The sequence below is a fragment of the Trichechus manatus genome, unplaced genomic scaffold (genome assembly GCF_000243295.1).
Source record: "Trichechus manatus latirostris isolate Lorelei unplaced genomic scaffold, TriManLat1.0 scaffold00109, whole genome shotgun sequence".
NCBI classification, from domain to species: Eukaryota; Metazoa; Chordata; class Mammalia; order Sirenia; family Trichechidae; genus Trichechus; species Trichechus manatus.
Window position 1 is genome coordinate 8,422,504 of NW_004444045.1, and position 20,982 is coordinate 8,443,485.

Below are 20,982 nucleotides of genomic sequence, written 5' to 3' on the forward strand. Positions count from 1 at the left end.
TACTTGAGTGTGTTATTAATGATATTATTTGACAATTTCCACATTCGGCTGGATCACCTTTCTTGGGAATAGGCATAAATATGGATCTCTTCCAGTCGGTTGGCCAGGTAGCTGTCCTCAGCCATACTCATTTTACACAGGATGAAACTGAATTGTAGTGAGGTGAAGGCACACAGTGACTGCTGAGGATCACACCATGATTAAGGAAGAAGCCAAGACAAGAGCTCACCTTCTCCCTGACCCCAGCTCACCTTCACCCTGCTTCAGCAGGTCTTACCAACTAGAAGCTCCTTCCAAAGCCCACTAAGCTCTGTTTATCTGGAGGAAGCTGATGTTTGAAAGTGTAGGACATACAGGTGCCTCCAGAATGCTGTTGCCAGACAAGGCTGACTTGACAAAGGTTAGGACAGAAGGCTCAGGGCTATAAGACCCTGAAGTTCAAAGAGATTCATGACCTTTTGCATGCCTTGCAGTACTGAAATCTCCACCTGGTGGCAAAGAATCCACCTATTTGAGCATTGAGGCAGCATAATAACAGTGCTTCCTAACAAGAAGGAGTCCCTGGCTTGGGTGAAGGGTGAGACAGTACACAATACAGGAGAAACTAGCACAACTTGTACTAGGAAAGGTCATGGAAGCCCCACAGACACATCCAAACTCCCTGAGGGACTGAATTGCTGGGCAGAGGGCTCTGGGGACCATGGTCTCGGGGAACATCTAGCTCAGTTGCATGACACAACTTATAAAGACAATGCTCTACATTCTACCTTGGTGAGTAGTGTCTGGGGTCTTAAAAGCCTGTGAGCGGCCATCTAAGATACTCCACTGGTCTCATCCCTTCAGGAGCAAGGGAGAATGAAGAGAACAGGATACAAGGAAAAGATTAGTCCGAAGGACTAATGGACCACAGCTACCAAGGCCCCCACCAGACTGAGTGCAGTACAGCTAGATGGTGCCCAGCTACCACCACTGACTGCTCTGACCAGGATCACAACAGAGGGTTCTGGACGGAGCTAGAGAAAGATGTAGAGCGTAATTCTAACTCACAAAAAAAAGACCAGATTTACTGGCCTACAGGAGACTGGAGAAACCCTGAGAGTATGGCTCCCAGACACCCTTTTAGCTCAGTGGTGAAGTTACCTCCGAGGTTCACTGTTCAGCCTGGGAGTGGACAGCCCCGTAAAACCAAATGAGACTAACAAGGTACAGGAATCCAGTGACAAGGGCCAGAAGGCAGAAGGGGACAAGGAAGCTGGTGATAGGGAACCCAAGGTTGAGTAAGGATATTGCTGATGTGTTGTGAGATTATTAACCATTGTCATAGGGCAACATTTGTAGTAACTGTTAAATGAGAAACTATTTTGTTCTGTAAGCCTTCATCTTAAGTGAGAATAACAGCTCAATTGGAAGAGCGTAGTCAATGTCACTGAACTGTGCATGTAGAAATTTTTGAAACGGTGTATCTTTGGCTATGTGTATTTTCACCAAACAAAAAAAGAGGCTGAGAAGTTAGAGGGTTGATATGTTGTGAGGTTGTTAACCAATGTTATAAAACAACATGTGTACTTCTGTTTCATGAGAAACTATTTGTTCTGTAAGCCTTCAACTGAAGTACAATAAAAAAAATAAAAATAAAAAAAGAAGGAGTCCCTGGGTAGTGCAAACAGTTAACCTGATTGGTTGCTGACCAAAACGTTGGCAGTTCAAGTCAACCCAGAGGTGCCTCAAAAGAAAGTCCTGGCGATCTGCTTCTGAAAAATCAGCCATTGAAAACCCTCTGGAGCACAGTTCTACTCTGACACACATAGGGTCACCATAAGTCAGAACTGACTTGATGGCAACTGGTTTTTCCTAACCAAAAGGATAGGGACCTTTGATATGTTGGATTCTAACAATGCTTTATCTGTGAAACATACAAAAAGCTAAAGATTGATACAAAGCAGTAACGAGCAATGGTCATTGACAAACAAGTGCCACCAACACAAAGTGCTCTAAGTTCAAATGAAAACAGCCTGGGCAATAGGGACCAGATACAGGCCTTTTTCCTTCTCTAACATTTATTGGTTTTCTAACTCCAGGTCTTTGCACATGTCATTATAATACTTTACTTTGTCTTCTCCAGCCACCCTTTGAAATCTTCTGTTCAGCTCTTTTACTTCATCATTTCTTCCATTTGCTTTAGCTGCTCTACGTTTAAGAGCAAGTTTCATAGTCTCTTCTGACATCCATTTTGGTCTTTTCTTTCTTTCCTGTCTTTTTAATGATCGTTTGCTTTCTTCATGTATGATGTCCTTAATGTCATCTCACAACTCATCTGTTCTTCAGTCATTGGTGTTCAATGCATCAAATATATTCTTGAAATGGTCTCTAAATTCAGGTGGGATATACTCAAGGTCGTACTTTGGCTCTTGTGGACTTGTTTTAATTTTCTTCAACTTCGACTTGAATTTGCACGTGAGCAATTGATGGTCTGTTTCGCAGTTGGCCCCTGGCCTTGTTGGGACTGATAATATTGAGCTTCTCCATTGTCTCTTTCTACAGATGTAGTCAATTTGATTCCTGTGTATTCCATCAAGGACCACGTGTATAGTCACCATTTATGTTGTTGAAAAAAGGTATTTTCAATGAATAAGTTGTTCGTCTTGCAAAATTCTGTCGTGATCTCCAGTGTCGTTTCTATCACCAAGGCCATATTTTCCAACTACAGATGCTTCTTCTTTGTTTCCAACTTTTGCATTCTAATCACCAATAATTATCAATGCATCTTGATTGCATGTTTGATCAATTTCAGTCACTTTGAGGACTAAGGCGCACCTGACCCAAGCCATGGTATTTTCAATCACCTCATAGGCACGTGAAAGCTGGACAATGAACAAGGAAGACCAAAGAAGAATTGATGCCTTTGAATTATGGTGTTGGCAAAGAATACTGAATATACCATGGGCTGCCAAAAAAACGAACAAATGTGTCTTGGAAGAAGTACAGCCAGAATGCTCATTAGAAGTGAGAATGGTGAGACTTCATCTCATGTACTCGGTACATGTTGTTAGGAGGGACCAGTCCTTGGAGGAGGATATCATGCTTGGTAAGGTAGAGGGTCAGCGAAAAAGAGGAAGACACTCAAGGAGATGGACTGACACAGTGGCTGCAATGATGGCCTCAAGCAGAGCAATGATTGTGAGGATGGCACAGGACCTGGCAGTGTTTTGTTATGTTGTACATAGGGTCGCTATGAGTGAGAAAAAACTTTATGGCACCTGTCTTGGTCATCTAGGGCTGCTATAACAGAAATACCACAAGTGGATGCCTTTAACAAAGAGAAATTTATTCTCTTACAGTCTAGTAGGCTAGCAGTCCAAATTCAGGGCGCCAGTTCCAGGGGAAAGCTTTCTCTCTCTGTCACCTCTGGGGGAAGATCCTTGTCATCAATCTTCCCTTGGTCTAGGAACTTCTCAGTGCAGGAACCCCAGGTTCAAAGGATGTGCTCTGCTCCTGGCACAGCTTTCTTGGTGGTATGAGGTCCCCCTGTCTCTCTGCTCGCTTTTCTCTTTTATATATCAAAAGAAATCGGGTTAAAACACAAACTAATCTTGTAGATTGAGACCTGCCTCATTAACATAACTGCCACTAATCCTATCTCATTAACATCATAGAGATAGGAAAGCACATCAGATTACAAAATGGTGGACAATCACACAATACTGGGAATCATGGCCTAGCCAAACTGACGAATATTTTTGGAGGACACAATTCAATCCATGATAGCACCTAACAACAGCAACATTTACTGGGGGCTTACTATGTGTCAGGCACTGTGCTAAGTACTTTACATACAAGATTTCATTAATCCTTGTAGCAATTCTGTGAGATAAGCCTATTACTGAACACATTTTACCCAACATCACAAAAGCCAGTAAGGGATTGAGGCAAGATTCCTACCAAGTCTATCTAATTACAAAAACCTATGCTCCTACCACGAGGGCCACAGCGTTCTGTTGTGTAGGTGGTACCCCACACAAAGGCATCCAGCCAAAGAAGCAAGTGGGGGCTCTACTGCCCCCTATGAGACCTCACCTAGGGCCACATCAGCCTGGAAGGGTGCCTTTTTCTAAATCTCACAAAGGCTCCATATGAGCTGGGGAAGGGTGGGGGAGCCTTGCTAACTTCTGGCACTCTCCTCTGAAGACCCTAGGTCAGAATAAAGCCTTAAATCCCCTGATGCCAGGCTCACTTCCTGACAATTACAATTGAGCCTTTCAGTGTGCGTAGGCTGCAAAATGCTACAATCAATCCACATCAGTCTACAGATATTTCTTAAGAATGTACTACGTGTGCTAAATGCTTTTGGAGGATAGAAGACACATAAGACACAGCCCCTTGCATCAAAGTGCCTACAATCTAGTAGGGAAAACCTAACAGCAGGCTAACAATGCAAAGTAAAGTACAATATTGACAAGTGCAGGGGACCGATAAAAAGTGCAAGGTGTTCAGAGCACTCTGTCTGCTGGGAGGATTCATTCATTCACTCTGCCCCCATTTTCTGATCAAATGTGAAGAGGCAGAGGAGTGGGGAGAGTTCTTTGAGGCAGCCTGAGCAAGGCCCAAAGTGGAGCTGCGCAAGGTGTGTTACTCACCCCAGCTCAGACCAACCAGCATCCATTTTGTGTAATCTAAGGGAGTCACCAGCATAGGTGTGGCTCTTGCCCAGGCTACCCAGCAGCCCAGCCAAAAGAGGAGCAAGAACCTTAGTACAGAGAAGTAGCACAGTTAAGGGACCGCAGCAGGAGAGGAGGAAGGCTGCTGGCAATGTTTGGGCTGGGAATTGAAACATCCACCACACTCTCTGGCCCAGCTTGGGCTGTCCTTCTCCCAGGACCCACCTTCCTGGCTCCAGTTAAAGCTTCAGGGCCCAGAACACCATGAGGGCAGCTCAGGGTAGGGAGGCCAGGAAGGCCTTGTCTCAGCCTCTTGATGGTGACACTGACAGGTGGGTGGAGTCCTTCACTCCCACATCCCTTCCATACTCCTAACCCCTTCTTGGTACTCACCTGTCTCCCCCATCCCTTGCCTTCTCTGGCGGTGTTGGAGAAGAAAATGTTCTTAGAGAGTATCTTTCTTTGCGCTCCTTGCTCCTAACCATAACCCTCCCCGCTGTTCTTCCCCCAATGCCATTCCTCCCCCCAACACACACACAAATGCACACACACTCCCTCTCACCCTCACCTCGCTCCCCTCCCCCACCCCTTCCCCTCCATTTGTTTCAATGAACAGCCCCTTTTATCTATTCTGTAGGTACAAATGAAGCTGTCAAATTTGATCAGGCGCTTGATATGACAGGCTGTGGGAGTCAGGACCCCTTGAACAGAGTGGGCCTTGTCTGTCACAGCCTGCCTGACACTTCCCATAATGCCCAGACTGATGAGATTCTGAGTAGGGCCCAGCACATTTTCAACTCTATTTTGGGTGAAAACCCTTCTTGAAAGATCTTGAAAGGAGCTGGCAGTTCAGCCGCCTGGATGATTAATGAGGGTTGGCTCCGCTGGATGGGTTTCTCCTGGTGCCAACAGCCGTCCTCCCAACAGGCCGGAACGTGTTGCCATTGACTTCCCCCAGCACTTCCCCGTCAGAGCAACACCCCTCGAAAAGCCTTTCCCACCAGCCCTCAGACATCGCCCTCTCCCCATCCCTCACCTCTACCACAACTACCTCTAGTCACACTTGTGTCCCATTCCACTCTCATTTTCTGACGTGAGAGGGGCCCCGACATATGGAATAAGTTAACCATCACAGCTGAGTGAGGCCTGGTTTGAAGAGTAGCGTCTGCTGGATGGCTTTGCAGGTTTGAGGGCAGTGAAAGAGGGCTGAGAAGGGGCTGAAGAGGATGGTGGCCTGAGCTTTTCACTAGTTCTATGTGACATGCCCCAGTGGTCAGGGGCAGGCCTCTCAGCTTTTTCTGCTCTGATCCCAGGAGCTCCACGGACAGAAACCATGGAGTGTCTAAAGCATCAAAGTCCCTGTTTTTCTCTTATCTCACAGCGACATTTGGGGAAAGATCATTTTTTATTGGGCAGAATGGTCATATGCATGGTAGAAGAGTTAGCATATTTGGCCTCAAGACAGTAATTGCTAGTTAAAAAAACAAACCCATTGCCATCAAGTTGATTCCGACTCATAGTTGACCCTACAGGACAGAGTAGAACTGCCCGCATACAGCTTCCAAGGAGTGGCTGGTAGATTCAAACTGCCAACCTTTTGGTTAGCAGCCATAGCGCTTAACTACTACGCCACCAGGGTTTCCATAATCACTAGTAGCACCTCCCAATACGGAGACAACCAAAAATGCCTCCTATGTTTCCAAATGCCCCTGGGGGTGGTACCAGAGTTCTCTCCCTAATGAGAACCACCATGAGGGTAACAAACCTCCATCACTCCCAGGTATCTTGAGGGCTGTACCTTCTTCTCCTCTGCCTCCTTCAGCAGTCACCCCTCAGTGTCTTCAGTGGGGAGAACATCTAGAAAGAGGGAAAGAAGACATTGGTGTATTCCTCCACCCATCCCCAATACTAACTTTTCTGCTTTGCTGGTTGCCTCAAACCGACCCTGCTCTAAACTCTGCATTGTTCCCTTTCTCTTCCCATTTCCCTTCAGCTCCCATCAGATTAGGCATTATCAATGCTTAGGGAAAAGAATGGAACCCAGCACTTCTTTGGGATTTTAAAGCTCAGGGTTCTTCAGGATCAGGCCACTGGGGAGCAGTCTGGGTCAGGAACTTGCTAATCTTTTTGAAATATCCATCCATTTCTTTTTCAGGCCTGGTTCTGCAGTTTCGGGGCCCTGTCAGAGAAGACGCTGGGTCCTTGTAACCAGGGTGGTTGCTCATCGCTCATCATCTCTTAAAGGGCAGGCTAAACATATTCCATGCGGCCAAACCACAAGGGGGCATTCCCAAGAACACCAAGCCATACTCTCCTTGCTCACCATTTTCCTTCTCAAAAAAGTGAGAGAGAAATCCCATAATTTACCCACTCTCAGGCCACTGGGTAAATGTCCAACCAGCTCTGAGATCATCCAGGCCATAGATGGACACCATTGGTTCATTCATTCAGTACAGAGAGAAATCCTATAATTTACCCACTCCCAGGCCACTGGGTAAATGTCCAACCAGCTCTGAGATCATCCAGGCCATAGATGGACCCAACACCATCGGTTCATTCATTCAGTACCACTTACTGAGCACCTAGTACATGTCAGGCACTGGACTAGACACTGAGCAAAAAGATATACAGCTCCTGCCTTCATGGAGCTTATAGACTGGTGAAGAAAACAGAAACTAAACAAATCAACATATAATTAATTACAAGTTGTGGTAGTAGAGATGAAGGAAAAGTACAGAGTGCTGTATGGTATAGAGAGGGTATAACAGGGAATCCTCATTTAAAACTAAGGTCAGGGAACATGATATTTAAGCTGAGGCCTGAAAGATGAGTGGGGTTAGCCAGGTGAAGGGAGGCAAGAGCACCTCAAACCAAGAAATCCACACCTGAACATCGACCATATTCTCCTGCTGTGAAGGTGCTTTCCTTTGTAGCTGTGCCTTCATGAGGGGACAAATAATCAGTACCTCAGGCCAAATTCTAGAAGAACCAGAAAAGGGAAGAGTTGGGAGGAGAAAGGAAGCCTAGGGGTGCAGAGTGAGATCACTGGCTGCCCAGTCATCCCACACCTCCTGGGCAGCCAAGAAGGACCTCAGCCAGACATAACCTCTAGGCACTAATGCAAGGGAGTGGGAGAACGGTGGCTGATTTTGTGTAGAATCGGACTGCTCAAGTGAGTTGCAGGGAGGCCACTGAGAAACGCTTTGAGGTTTTCTTTGTTCTGGAGCTGCAGTATGGACAGCTACTGATAGAGGCAAAAATTAAACTAACAATCACACAAATCAATACATAATTATATGATTCTGGCGGGGAGTGTGACGCTTGAGGGAAACTCAGCTTTCTCTCTTCCAGAAAGACAACTTTTCAATGAAAAATAGAAGCATGGGTTTCTTACTTTTGGAAACTCATGGACCTTCCTTGGCCTTCCATTATCTATTTAATAACCTTTAACCTAGCATTGGAGTCACTGGGTAGTACTAGCTGAAAGTTGGTGGTTTGAACTCACCCCTTGAAAACCCTATGAAGCAGTACTACTCCACACATGGGGTCATGATGAGTCGGGATTGACTCGATGGCAACTAACAACAACAAACTTAGCATTCAAGTCCTCCACAAAACAACCTCAGCACACTGTTCTGCGCCAGCCCTCCCAGAACCCTCCACAGGACCCTAACGTTAACAGTTCACTATTTCCTGGACACCAAGCTCTTGCATTGAGTTGTTCCTTCTTCCTAAAAAGTCTAACCCCTCTCACCAATTCACTGTTTTTTATTCCAACCAGTTGTGGTTTCCCCTTGCTCTGAACCCTTTGGGTTCCTTATTTGTGTCTCTTTTACAGTCCGTCCCATACTTTGCTAGGTGAGTGCCTCACATCTCCCCCCACTTGGCTACAAGTTCTTTAAAGGCAAGGACAGCGGCTTTTTCATTTTTGTGTCCCCTGTGCCTACGACAATGCCAGACACATTGTGGATAATCAATAAATGCTTGCTGCATTCCATTTAAATGAAAACAGCTAAAAGACTAGAACATTTGTCAGTGTCCTTGAACTGAAGTCATTAGTTGGGCTAGGGAAGAGCCTTAAGGGTAAAACTCAAGGAAGGGCAAGAGAAAGCGTGATCAGGAAAGAGCAAAGAATGCACACCATCTGCCAATGGCCCAGTGACCAGTTATTCCAGAGTTCTTCCCTCCTCTAGGTCAGTCTCCCCTTCTCCAGAACAGCAAGGATGGTCCCAAGGGGACAGGTAGTTACTCTGAAGGCCACAGCTAGAGCAACAAACCCTAGAGGCAGGCAGAGGGGACCAGCTGGTGGCTGGGCAGTCAGTGGCCACCAGCCCCTGCATTTCTCCAACCATTCCCTCTACCAAATGGCCACAGTGACTGAAAATGCCCCCACTCAAGACATTCCTTGGAACTAAGGAATGAAGTCCAGAAAAAGACACTGTAAAAATGCATGGGTGGAAGGAGAAGGCAACCATCTTAATATATCAGCACCCACCAAAGCATGTTTGGAAAGAGCCAACATCTAGGAAAACAAACAGCAGGGTTTGAAGGGAATGGGACATAAGATTCTTGAGGGTGAGAAAAAGCCAGGTCAGGAGAGCTCCGGAATGAACATTTTCCCAGGAAAGGCACCTCCAGGGATAGCACCCCTGGGAGGACCTGGCAGCTAGACAACGGGAAACACCAAGCATCCAGGGCAGGACTATTTTCCTTCAAAGATTAATCATACCATGATACAGCATTCTCTGTTTAATACTTATCTCCCCCACTAAACATAACCACCATGAGGGCAGGCACCGTGACCACTGTGATTATCTCTGTATCCACAGTGTCCAGTCTGCCTGGTCGCAGTTGGCACTAAATAGATATTTGAAGAATGAATCCATTAATAAAGTTGTAGAACGGTGCTGGGAATCGACCCCAGAGACGAAGTAGTCCTTTCTCTCAATTCTGCAAAGGGACCCAGAAAGGACTTGAAGAAATTCAGGACCAAGTTGCTGAACAATACCTGAAATTAGTCAACCCCCACCCCCCATCTAGCAGACCGAGGACCGGACCTGAGCAGCTGGGGAAGAACCACATTTTATAAACTAACCCCAACAGCTTTTGGGACCCAGCTGAGCTCCTTGTTGTCTTTCAGGATTTCTCCAAGGAGAAAAAGAATTTTCCTGGCCGTTGGGCCAGAATATAAAAACAAGGCTACATGAAGTAGGCATAAGAGGGAACGAGTAGGCCAAAAACAATATGCTCCTCTCTCCCCTGTTTTTTTAGGACCTCAACTTCTTTTCCCAGTGAGGAGGAGGAGGAGGAGGAGAGGGGAGCAAAGTCGAATGACCCTCCGCTCCTTTGCCAGGACAGAGGCCCTCGCAGGCAGGGAGTCAAAGAAAACTTTTCCGAGACTGATTACCAAGAGGGTAACTAGGTACACAGAGCACATGTGAACAGGCTCCTCGTTTCCAATTCAGGACTGTCAGATGGTGATTAATGACTAACAGCCACAGAGCAGCCTTGATTGCCAAGTGCCGTATTGTTAATCCTGACATTTAATGAGGCCGGACACAACTCCAGCACAATTCCACACCATCATCTGCAAATAGCGCTCGACGGACTTAATTGGTTAAGTATTTGTGTGTGTGTGTGTGTGTGTGTGTGTGTGTGTCAGAGAGAAAGAGAGAGAATATAGAGGTACAAAGGACATAAGAAAGGGGCAAGATGTCTGTGTGTGAATTTGCCATATGTGGGTACCTACTTTTAACATTGAGTGTAACAGCTAGTGCACCAGTCCGCTGGTCTGAGTCCATATGTGTGTATCTGTAGATCAGCAATACAACCCCAGTCCCCAGTGGCAAAGTCTCTGATGGTGGGGAAACCTCCCACCACAACCCTCCCCATGCCACCCCACCACTTCATCTGACCCCTGCTGTGGGCTCGCCACCACTGCCACTGTCTCTGAGGGGCAGCTGGGAATTGGCATGTTTGTGAAGTTAAAACACATGAAAGGAAGTTGAAAGAAGAAGTTGTCTGCAACTGGGCTGAGATCCAAGGCTCCTGAGAAGCCACTGTTCACAGGGCTCAGATCAATGGTCCCTTGGCCCGCCTGACTGGGTAGTTCCTCCTTTTCCAAGAGAGGACTATGTTACCCCTATTCCGGAACCCAACACTCTCCTGGAGATGAACGGAATCCATCTTAGTGTTCTAAAAACAGAGTTCCAGGCAATAGGGACAGAGAGACAGGCCCAGCAAGGGTTCACTGGGCCAATAAACCAGGTGACAAAGGGCCGAGGAAAGGAATGGTTGGCTCCAAAAGGGCAGATTAATTCAAGGAATCCACATTCATGGAATACTGCGTATACCCACAATGTTGCGCTCGGCCTTGCAAGGTCAGAAGGAAGCAAGAGGGAAGTCCATAAACCTCAGGTATTCAGCTATCTAGTTGGAGAAATGACCCACGGGCATATAAAAGCAGATTGTGAATGCTAAGAACCAAGCGAGCAGCGCAGACAGCGCCACACGCAGTCAGGGGACTAGTCAGTGGGAACCAGAGATGTCCAGAAAAAGCAGGGAGTACGAACAGTGGTCTGAAGACCAGAAGCCCTCAGGTGGAAAGAGCTAGGAGGGCCATTAACCAGGTGAGGGTTTTGGAGAAAGTTTAACTCCCACAAATTATCCCTTTAAAGTCTTGTTACTCAAAGTATGGTTGGTTCTACAACCAACCGAGAGCTTGTTAGAAATGCAGAATCTCGGGTACCATCCCAGACTTATGGCTCTAAATCTGCATTTTAACAAGATCCTCCAGGTAATTGCAGGCACATCAAAGTTTGAGAAGCACTGCTCTAAATGCCCTGGTCAGAAGGCCACACACAAGCAAGCCTGGCCGAGGACCAGATGTCTGGAAGTCCCCTGACATTTGCCCTGTGTACTGCCTACCTCAAGAAATCGCCCCTGAATCTCCTCACCTCGAAGGAGAGCAGGGCTCCCTATTTCTCCCCAGTGTCACTCCCCATGGCCCTCTGAGCCATGGTGGAACACCTTGGAGAATCATCTAGGTGCGTCCTGTTGCCTTATCCCATTTGGAGGCAAGGTATAGCAGATCGGCCCTTGGTCTTGGGCCTTGCTACAGTGGAAAGGCCCTGGATGGCTTTGGGAAGCGCATTCCCTGCCAGCCACCCTCCACACTGAAGGGCTCATGTCACAGGTAGGAGCAGGTAACTTTCTCCTGTCGGTGTCCCGGCCTCAGGTCTTTATTCCAGCCCAGTGGTTGGAGCCTAAACGCCCCATGCTGAGGAATTCAGTTCATTACTGAGGCCTTCGTGTAATTACCACCCGGCCTGCCTTCATTCCATGAGGCATTCCCAACCTCCCTGATTGCCCTGCTCTGGCCACTCTAGCTGTGGGAGGGTCAGCCTCAGGAAATAATAATTAAAAGCTAATGTTTCCTCTGGTGACTCTGGGCCTAGGAGGGCCCCTGCTGTGACCCAGCCTTTCAAACTCTTTCGCTGAACCATCACCTCTTCCCTGCCTAGGCCTCTCCTCTCAGAAATGACAAGTTGTTAGGGCCGCTTCCCATTGGCTGCCCGTACTTTCTCCCCATGCCAAATTAAGCTTTCCCCTCAGCCTCATTAAATGCTCCTGTGGCCTCAATCCTGTAACCCTGGCCCACTCTGAAAATGAAGAAAAGGACGGAGACTGGGACCCAAGAGACCTGGTTCCAGTTCCAGCTCCTTTGCTTCCTGAGTGACACTGGGCAAATCACTTCAGAGCTCATGCCTCAGTTTCCTCCCTATAGGCTGGGGGAACTGGGTAAAATGGATGTTCTCTAAGGTCCATCTCAGCTGTTTAACACCCTGTGGTTTTATTTCCGAAAATAATTAGGAGGACTAAATGAAATAAGATAATGGGTGTTATAATACACTGAAAAGTTTACAATGACATACAAACATACGGTAATAAGGCATCTCGTTTCCTCACGTCACCCACCAGCACGTCTCTTTGTAAACGTCCTCTTGTTTTCAGGGTTCTGTTTCGCTAGCCAGATTGGGAGCAACATGAGGGCAAAGATGGAGGTTTCTGTTTCTTTTGAATCCACTCCTAGTGACTAATGTTCACAGAAGCCACTCAGTAATGTTGTTTACTGGGTGACAGACTGATTACCCTTCTGGCTGCTCATTCATCTAAGCGGACTTTTAAGAAGCTTAACAGAAAAGTGGTCACCTTTGCTTCTTAAGAGGGGAAGGTAAAGAACCTCTTGTAAATATGCAGGTCTCACTTTTCTTGGGGGAAAAAACAGTTTGCCCCCTCAAAAATAAGTCGGATTTGGAAATTCAAATGGAATTTGTAATACTCTCTTGCAAATTAGCACATACCAACATACCCAAGGCTTAATTGCATTCCCCAAGTCCACACTGAGGGTGCTGTGTGCTGAGTGCCAAGCCTCTGCTCAGTAGTAGGGTGAGTACAGAAGAAATACTATGAGCAATAGAATTCATTTAAACAACAAAAAAAAAAACACAGCAGGACTAACCAAAAACCCACTGCCGTCCAGTCGATTCCCACTCACAGCAACACTATAGGACAGAGTAGAACTGCCTCCATAGGGTCTCCAAGGCTGTAATCTTTACAGAAGCAGACTGCCTCATCTTTCTCCCTCAGAGCAGCCGGTGGGTTGGAACTGCCAACCTCTTGGTTAGCAGCCAAGCTCTTTAACCACTGTGCCACCAGGGCTCCTCACAGCAGGACTCAGATATCAAAATATTGTCCCACTCAAAATGGTCACTATGGAATTACATGCACTTATTCTAATAATGTTGCCTTGCTCAAAATTCTTTGGAACTCTTGGATGTTTCAGAAACCATTTTCAAAGTCTGTCACATTCTTTATTGAAAATGACAAATCTTTATGTGTTGGGGTGGGGGGCGGATGTCTCTGGGAGACAAGCCTGGTGAATAAGCTGGATGATCAGGTTTATTCAGTCAGGTCAAAAACTTAAATAATGTGTGTCTTTTAATGAAGCTCTTAGTGAGCACATAGGAATAATGTACAGTGCAGCCTTCCAATGTGAATACTTAGGACTTCTTTCACTGAGTTGCATAAGTTCGGTTGTGTCTGTAAAAATCAGTTTCTGATAGATCTTGCTTCCACCCTTGTCCACCCCCACCCCAGTGTCTATTCTCAACACAGCAGCTTAAGGTGTCTTTGTAAAAACATAGATCACATCACTCATCTGCTTGAAACACAGCAAGGGCCCCCATCTCACTTGGAATAGAGGCCAAAGTCCATACAGTGGTTTCTAAGACCCTACATGATCCGGCTCCCTGCTACTTCTTCGACCTCCTCTCCCACCACCACTGTCCTCCTTCAGTCACTTGGCTCCAGCCACATGGCCTCCTGGCCATTCTTCAAATGTGCCAGGCATGCTCCAATGTACAGCCTTTGCTCTACCTGTCCCTCTGGAAAACTTTTCTCCCAGTTATACACTTGACCAACTCTCTCATTTCCTTCAAGTCTTAGATCTATTCTCACCTTCTCAGTGAGACCAATTCTGACCTTTTATTTAATACCTCTATTAATACCAAAAAACAAAACCTGTTGCCTTCGAGTCAATTCCGACTCAGAGCAACCCTATGGGACAGAGTAGAACTGCCCTAATACGGTTTCCAAGAAGCAGCTGGTGGATTTCAACCACTAACCTTTTGGTTAACAGCTGTAGCTCTTAACACTGTGCCACCAGGGCTCTACCTCTATTAATAATTCCTTCTAATTAATAATGCCTTTTATTTTATACCTTCCACTTAGTAACTCTACACACACACACAGAGACACAGGAGGGCACAGACTACCACACTCACTCACTCCTGATTCCCCTTACCCTGTTCTTCTTCTTTTTTCACAATACTTTCCACCTTTTACCATACTACTGAATTTATTTATATATTATTTATAGCTTTTAGTGTTGTCTTTATCACTGCTAGATTCTAAGCTCAGGAGGGCCAGTATCTTTGTGTGTTTCATTGAATCCCAAAAGTCTAGACTGGCATATAGCTGGCACTCAGTAAATATATGCTGGATTGGATTGGACTGGATTGGATTGGATTGGACTGGACTGGATTAGATCGGATTGAATTGGACTGGACTGGATTGAATTACAGGCCCCAATCAGTATAAGGTATAGTCCCTGTCCTCCAATTTCTTATAAATCTGATTGAGAGATGCCCACTTGAAAGAGACTTAACAGTACACAACAACGCATGACTAAGTGGAATCCACAGTAAATGCTGCAGGAACCCAGGTAGAGGTTAGTGTAAGATGAAAGAGGAAAAGGGGCTTGGGCTGAGCCTTCTCTGTAGGCAAGCAAATCTTCTTCCTGTCCCAGCATATGACCCCATTCATTTTCCAGCCTCTACTCATTTGCTTACGCTGTCCCTCTGCCTGAAATTCTCCACCCTTCCTCCCCACTTACCCAAACCTTACTCATTCATCAATGCTCAGCCCGAGCCCACTTCCTCCATACAGCTTTCCTTGATTACTCTAGCCCTCCTTGATTTCTCTCTCTGCTGAGCTTCTATAGCACCTGTAGCTGGTATGAGGCCATTTACACTTTAAACAGGAATACTGTGTATGTGCGGTGGGGGTATAATTTCCCCAGCTAGATTTACAAGCTCCTTGAGAGTAGGAGCCACATCTTTTGCTTCTTCTCTCTCTTGGCTGGTATCAAGCACAGTGCAGGTACTGGCACCAGATAGAAGTGGCACCAGTTGATCAGTTAATAGGCAGAGAGAAAAGAGGAGGCATTTGAGGCAAGGGAAACCACAAATGCAAAGATATCATGGTGTGAATTGATGTGATGAGTTCAAATATATTACACCAGTTGTTCTCAGCCCTAGCTGCACAACTGAATCACCTGGAAAGTTTTTCAAAAGATCTCCATGTGGGGGTTCCACTCCAGACCAGTTCTGCCAGAATATATAGGAATGTGACCTGAGCATCACTGTTTTTTAAAAGCTCCCTAATTGATTCTAATGTGTAACCAGTTAAGAACAACCATAGTAGTAGAAAACACGGGGGTAAGCAGAAGGGGAGAGAAGGGAAATTGGGAAACAGGCCTAAAAAAATGTAATTGAGTTTGTCTTTCTTTTCCATTTTGTTCTAGTTTGTCATGGGAATTTGTCTTGTTCAGAGCAGTCTGGATGGATCAGCTGTGTCTATCTGCCTCTTGTCCTCTGCCTACTGCTAGAATGAGTAGCAAGAAGTCAGAGAAGCCATGGAGAGAGAGAAGGCAGCACCAAAGGTGGGCAAGTCTAACGTCAATCTGTACCTAGTGACGTTGTTGTTAGCTGCACTCGAGTTGACTTATGATGACCCCATGCACAATGGAAGGAAACACGGCCCAGTCCTATGCCATCCCCATGATAGGGGACTGTTTTGATCCATAGGGTTTTCATTGGCTGATTTTTGGAAGTAGATCATCAGACCTTTCCACCTAGTCCGTCTTAGTCTGGAAGCTCTGTTGAAACCTGTTCAGCATCATAGAAACATGCAAACATCCACTGACAGACAGGTGGTGACTGCCCATCAGGTACAATGACCAAAATCAAACCCAGATCTCCCGCATGGAAGGCAAGAATTCTACCACTGAACCACCAATGCACCCTCCGTACCCACGGAATACAGAAAATCTGGGGGGAACTAGAGGACTATTTTAGATCACTTGAAAATTTATGTACCTATTTCTCCCCTTCCCGGGTTGCTAGCACTCAGCTGACTCTCTTGTGCCTGCCCATCAGAAGAGCCACCAAGAAATATGCAGATTATACTCAGGCTACTGTTTCAGAAATTCCTGGCTAATCCTCGCCATCACTCCTCCCTCCTCCACATCCTCTCTGAAATTGACCAGAAGACAAAGCTCCTCTCTCTAAAAGGTAACCTGGCTTAAGTGCATTCAAGAGCATACAAGCAACTTGAAGGGCTATATGAGTCCTCATCCTAGTGTGGAACGTAGACGTTCTAGCCCACTGCCTTTTCTCCTCTGCTCTCCCCTTTCTTTAGGTACAAAACCCAGAGGGACAGATCAAGCCACCAAATTGCATTTGCTGTGCATCGATTTCAGGGGCACCTGTGCAGACCAGGCCTCTCTTCTCACCCCACCCCCTGACTGCATCTCCCACACACAAAAGATCACCATCACCCACCTGTTCACCAAATGCCACATTTAGGGATGTGGCAGAAAATACAAGCACCCCTGGGAAAGGAAACAGGGTTTAAATTCGGAATGAAATGTACAGGATTGAGAAGAAACTTTTCCTGAGAGCAAGATCTACTTATTTGGGAATGGAGGGTGGGGGGTGGAAGGGTAGAGAAAAGGAACATAAAGGGAAATATGTTGGCACTTAGTGCCTGAAGGAGGGAGAGAAGGGAGTGCCAGGGAATGAGGGGGAGGGTGTGGAAAGATGAGGCTGAGCTCTGACGACAAACTTCCCCAGTTCCACCAGCCTGCCAAGACCCAGCTCTAGATCCCAGAGGGGTCACACCCTTGGTTCAACCTCTGTAGACACCCCCTTTCACCTCTCACTCTGCACCGAATCACTAACGGCCAAGGCTCTGGCCACAGTGTGACTTCTCCACGCAGAAAATGGCCCCTTGAAAATCCAAGACAAAACCAGCACACAGCCACGAACCACATATACACCAAGAGGTAACTCTAAACTCCTGAGCTGGGCCAGGGGAGGAGGGGAAGAGTAGAGGGGGTGAGGTTTTTCCACTTCCATTCGAAACTGTCAGGCGGGTGATTAATGACCAACAGGTTTGGAATCGCCTTTATTGCCAGATCAGTATTGTTGCCCGTGACAGCTAATGAGGTTGGACAGGTTTCTCCACACTGAGCTTTATGGGGCCCGCTCCCTCCCCTGCAGAGCTCACAAGGCCTGCCAGCTTTTGTGCACAGGAATGTTCAAGCCGCACCCCCCCCCCCTTCATTCCTCCACCACCACCTCCCCCACAACTCCCCAAGCCAGCAGCTTGCCCCAGAACCTTGCCCCATCCAAAAGGAAGCTGGGGAGCAGGGGCTTCAGATCCCCAGCCTGCTCAGAGAGCTCCATCTGCTATACATGCACCCCCAAACACCTCTTCCCCATCCCCACTGGAGGTTGACCAGCAGGGTTGGGAGAGCCCATTAAAAAAAAAGAAAGAAAGAAAGGAAAGGAACAAAAGCAAACATTATAAAACATTATAGCCCTTTGGGTTTCAGACAAGGGAAGAAGCTTCTGGATGCTTGCTGTGGACAGTCTGACCAGCAACCTTAACAAGCCACTCCAAAATCAGCTGTAAAATTCAAGAAGTATTTTACATACTCACCACTTGAATCCGGCAAATGTGTTGAGGGAGTGAGGATGGAGTGAGAGAATGTCAGAAAGCAGTTTTAATAACATTTTGTAATAATTTTTAACCAACCACCTTAAGCCTAGATACACAAACGCAGGTTTCAGTACAGAAATCAACCTGGTTGTAGGCTTAAGAGTAAGGAAATACTCCCTTTGTTTTCTTCTCTCTTACAAATAATATTTACCTTTGTGCTAGTTCACATCTTGATACGGTTAAGCACGTGTTTGCCTGTGGTTTAATATTTGAAGGAGTTGGAGCAATGTAATAAGCAAACAGTTTAAAAGGCCCAGAAAGACCCCCTCAGCTTAAAAATCTATTACTTTTCAATGTGATATAAATGTATTTTGCTTCTGCTCAGAGCAATTTCCTAGTTTACTCTTATTAAACCAGGAGACAGCTAAGCAGAGCTCTTGATTTATGAAACACATATTAGATTCATTAAAACCTTAAAAGATTTAATACATTTTATCAGGACATTAAATCTGTGCAGGCTTTTTAAATCAAATACCTGCCATATTTCATCCCCCACACCTTGCACACTTATTTAAGAACACTAAAATGTGGACTGACAAACATTATGGTGTTTCAGGCCTGATTTCTAAGTGGCATTTAAAGTCCTCCCGCTAAGATTTACAGCCTGCCGCTCCCCAGGTCTTGTCTTCAGAAGAACAAATTATTTCCCTCTTCGGAATTCAGTCCAGGAAGAAGAGCTGAGATCTACATTTCAAATGTGGACACAAACATTTCCACCCGTTCCCATCCCATAGTCAATGGTTTCTATCCTCATAGTTTGTTTCTTCAGGACCCCAGTTTCTTTCTTCTCCACTCAGCAACACCCCATCCACCATCTTCCATCTTGTTCTAGAACTCCTCCTGGGCTCTGCTTCCATGCATCTACATTTACAGGATCTCTTTCCATTCTCCACTCCCCTGACTCTCTTAGCTCATGCACAACTGCAGTAATACATCTGTCATACTTTGGGAAACATGGAAAGATTTGTCCCGTTGTAAACAACCCTCCTTCACCCCTTTTTTTTCAGTCTTGCTATTAGGAGTCTCTGGGTGCTACCTAAGAAACATACTCAGGATGTTGTTGAAACACAGAGAGGGAGCATCTGGAAGCATCCTGAAGGATGAGTAAGTGTCCAGCAAACACAAAAAATAACAACAGTATCATAAAATCTGGAGGTGTAGGTAGGGGATCGCTTCATTAAAGATCACACATGACTAGCAAAGAGATTTGGACTTTTTTTCTGTAGGGAACCTATTATTGGGTTTTTGAGCAGAAAAAGTACACAAAGACCACACGGGTTACAGCATGGATGATGGGTTGATTTAAGGATAAAGGGACAAGATGGAGGCAAGGAGATCACTAACATTAGATTATTGCAATAATCCAAGTGAGAAGTAATAAAATAAAAATAAAAAAACCCTGAGCTAGGACAATGTACCTCAGAGAGAAGGGCATAGAGTCAAGGAATAATGAGAACTTCATGACTAAATGGATGCAGATTAAGACAGAGGCTGTGTCTGGCTTGGATGACTGAGTGAATGGTGATGCCTTTAACGGGAAAAGTAGGTTTCAGGGGAATTACCAGTTCAGTTTTAGACATGATTGGTTTGACCCCATCCAACATCCAAAAAGATGGTATTATTATGGATTAAATTGTGCCCCCACCCCCAAAATGTGTTGGAATCCTAACCCCTATACCTACTGATGCGATCCTGTTTAGAGACAGGGTTTTCTTTGCTATGTTAATTAGATCATACCCAAATAGGGTGGGTTCTAAATTTAATCACTTCTGGGTTATAAAAAGAGTAGACAGATACCATGTGAGGATTGTCTACAAGCCAAGGAATGCCTGGGACTACCTCTAAGGAAGGAATAGACACAATCAAGACCCTGATTTTGGCTTTTAGCCTACAGGACTGTGAGAAAACTAATTTCTGTTTTTTAAAGTCACCCACTTGTGGTATTTCTATTACAGCAGCACTAGATAACTAAAACAGTGTTTCAGTCTGTCGCTCATGGCTATTGATATGGATTTGGGAGAATCATCAGCAACCTCATAATTATAACTTAAAGAACACAAGAGACTTTCCAGAAAGAGAAGTGTCATGGTTTGAATTACGTCCCCCAAAAAATGTGTATATCAGTTTGGCTGGGCTATGATTCCTGGTACTGTGTGATTTTCCTACATGTTGTAAATCCTGCCTCTATGATGTTAATGAGGGAGAATGGGTGGCAGCTGTGTTAGTAAGGCAGGACTCGATCTACAAGACTGGATTGTGTCCTGAGGCAATCTCTTGAGATATAAAAGACAGAAATGAGCAGTGAGACGGGGGACCTTATACCATCAAGAAAGCAGTGCTGGGAGCAGAGCGCGTCTTTGGACTCGGGTCCCTGCGCCGAGAAGCTCCTAGTCTGGGGGAACACTGATGAGAAGGCCGAGAGAGAGAAAGCCTTCCCCTGGAGCTGACACCTTGAATTTGGACTTTTAGCCTACTTTGACTATGAGGAAATAAACTTCTCTTCATTAAAACCAACCACTTGTGGTATTTCTGTTGTAGCAGCACTAGATGACTGAGACAAGAAGGTAGAGAAAGAAGAGCTGTGGGTCCAGGATAGAGCTCTGAGGAATATTTGAGGAGGACCTCATGGTGGTGACTAAGAAGAAACATTGAGACAACAAGGAGGAAAACCAGGAGGGACAGAGTCATTCATGGAGGCTGAGGGGAATCTTAAGCATTAAGGGGTCAACATTGCATAAAGAAAGGCACTGAAGAAAAGGACTGAAAATAAGGGAATAAGGGAATGGAAAGTGAAGAAATAAAGACAACAACCCTAGGCTTTTTAAAAAAAAAAAAAAAAAAATTTGTTCAAACGGAAGGAGACACATCAGGTGAGAACTAGAGATGTACACAGAATCAGTGGAGAGACTTTAAGAGACGG

The 20,982-nt window shown here is 45.7% G+C and overlaps 1 long non-coding RNA gene across 1 annotated transcript in view; it reads right to left on the reverse strand.

The window, feature by feature from the left end:
• Window positions 1–6,442: 6,442 nt before the first annotated feature.
• Window positions 6,443–20,982, reverse strand: part of LOC111821837 (uncharacterized) — a 19,696-nt gene continuing 5,156 nt past the window's right edge. Inside the window, exon 3 of the long non-coding RNA XR_002825173.1 lies at window positions 6,443–6,512. This is a non-coding gene — a long non-coding RNA (uncharacterized LOC111821837). The remainder of the gene's footprint in view (window positions 6,513–20,982) is intronic.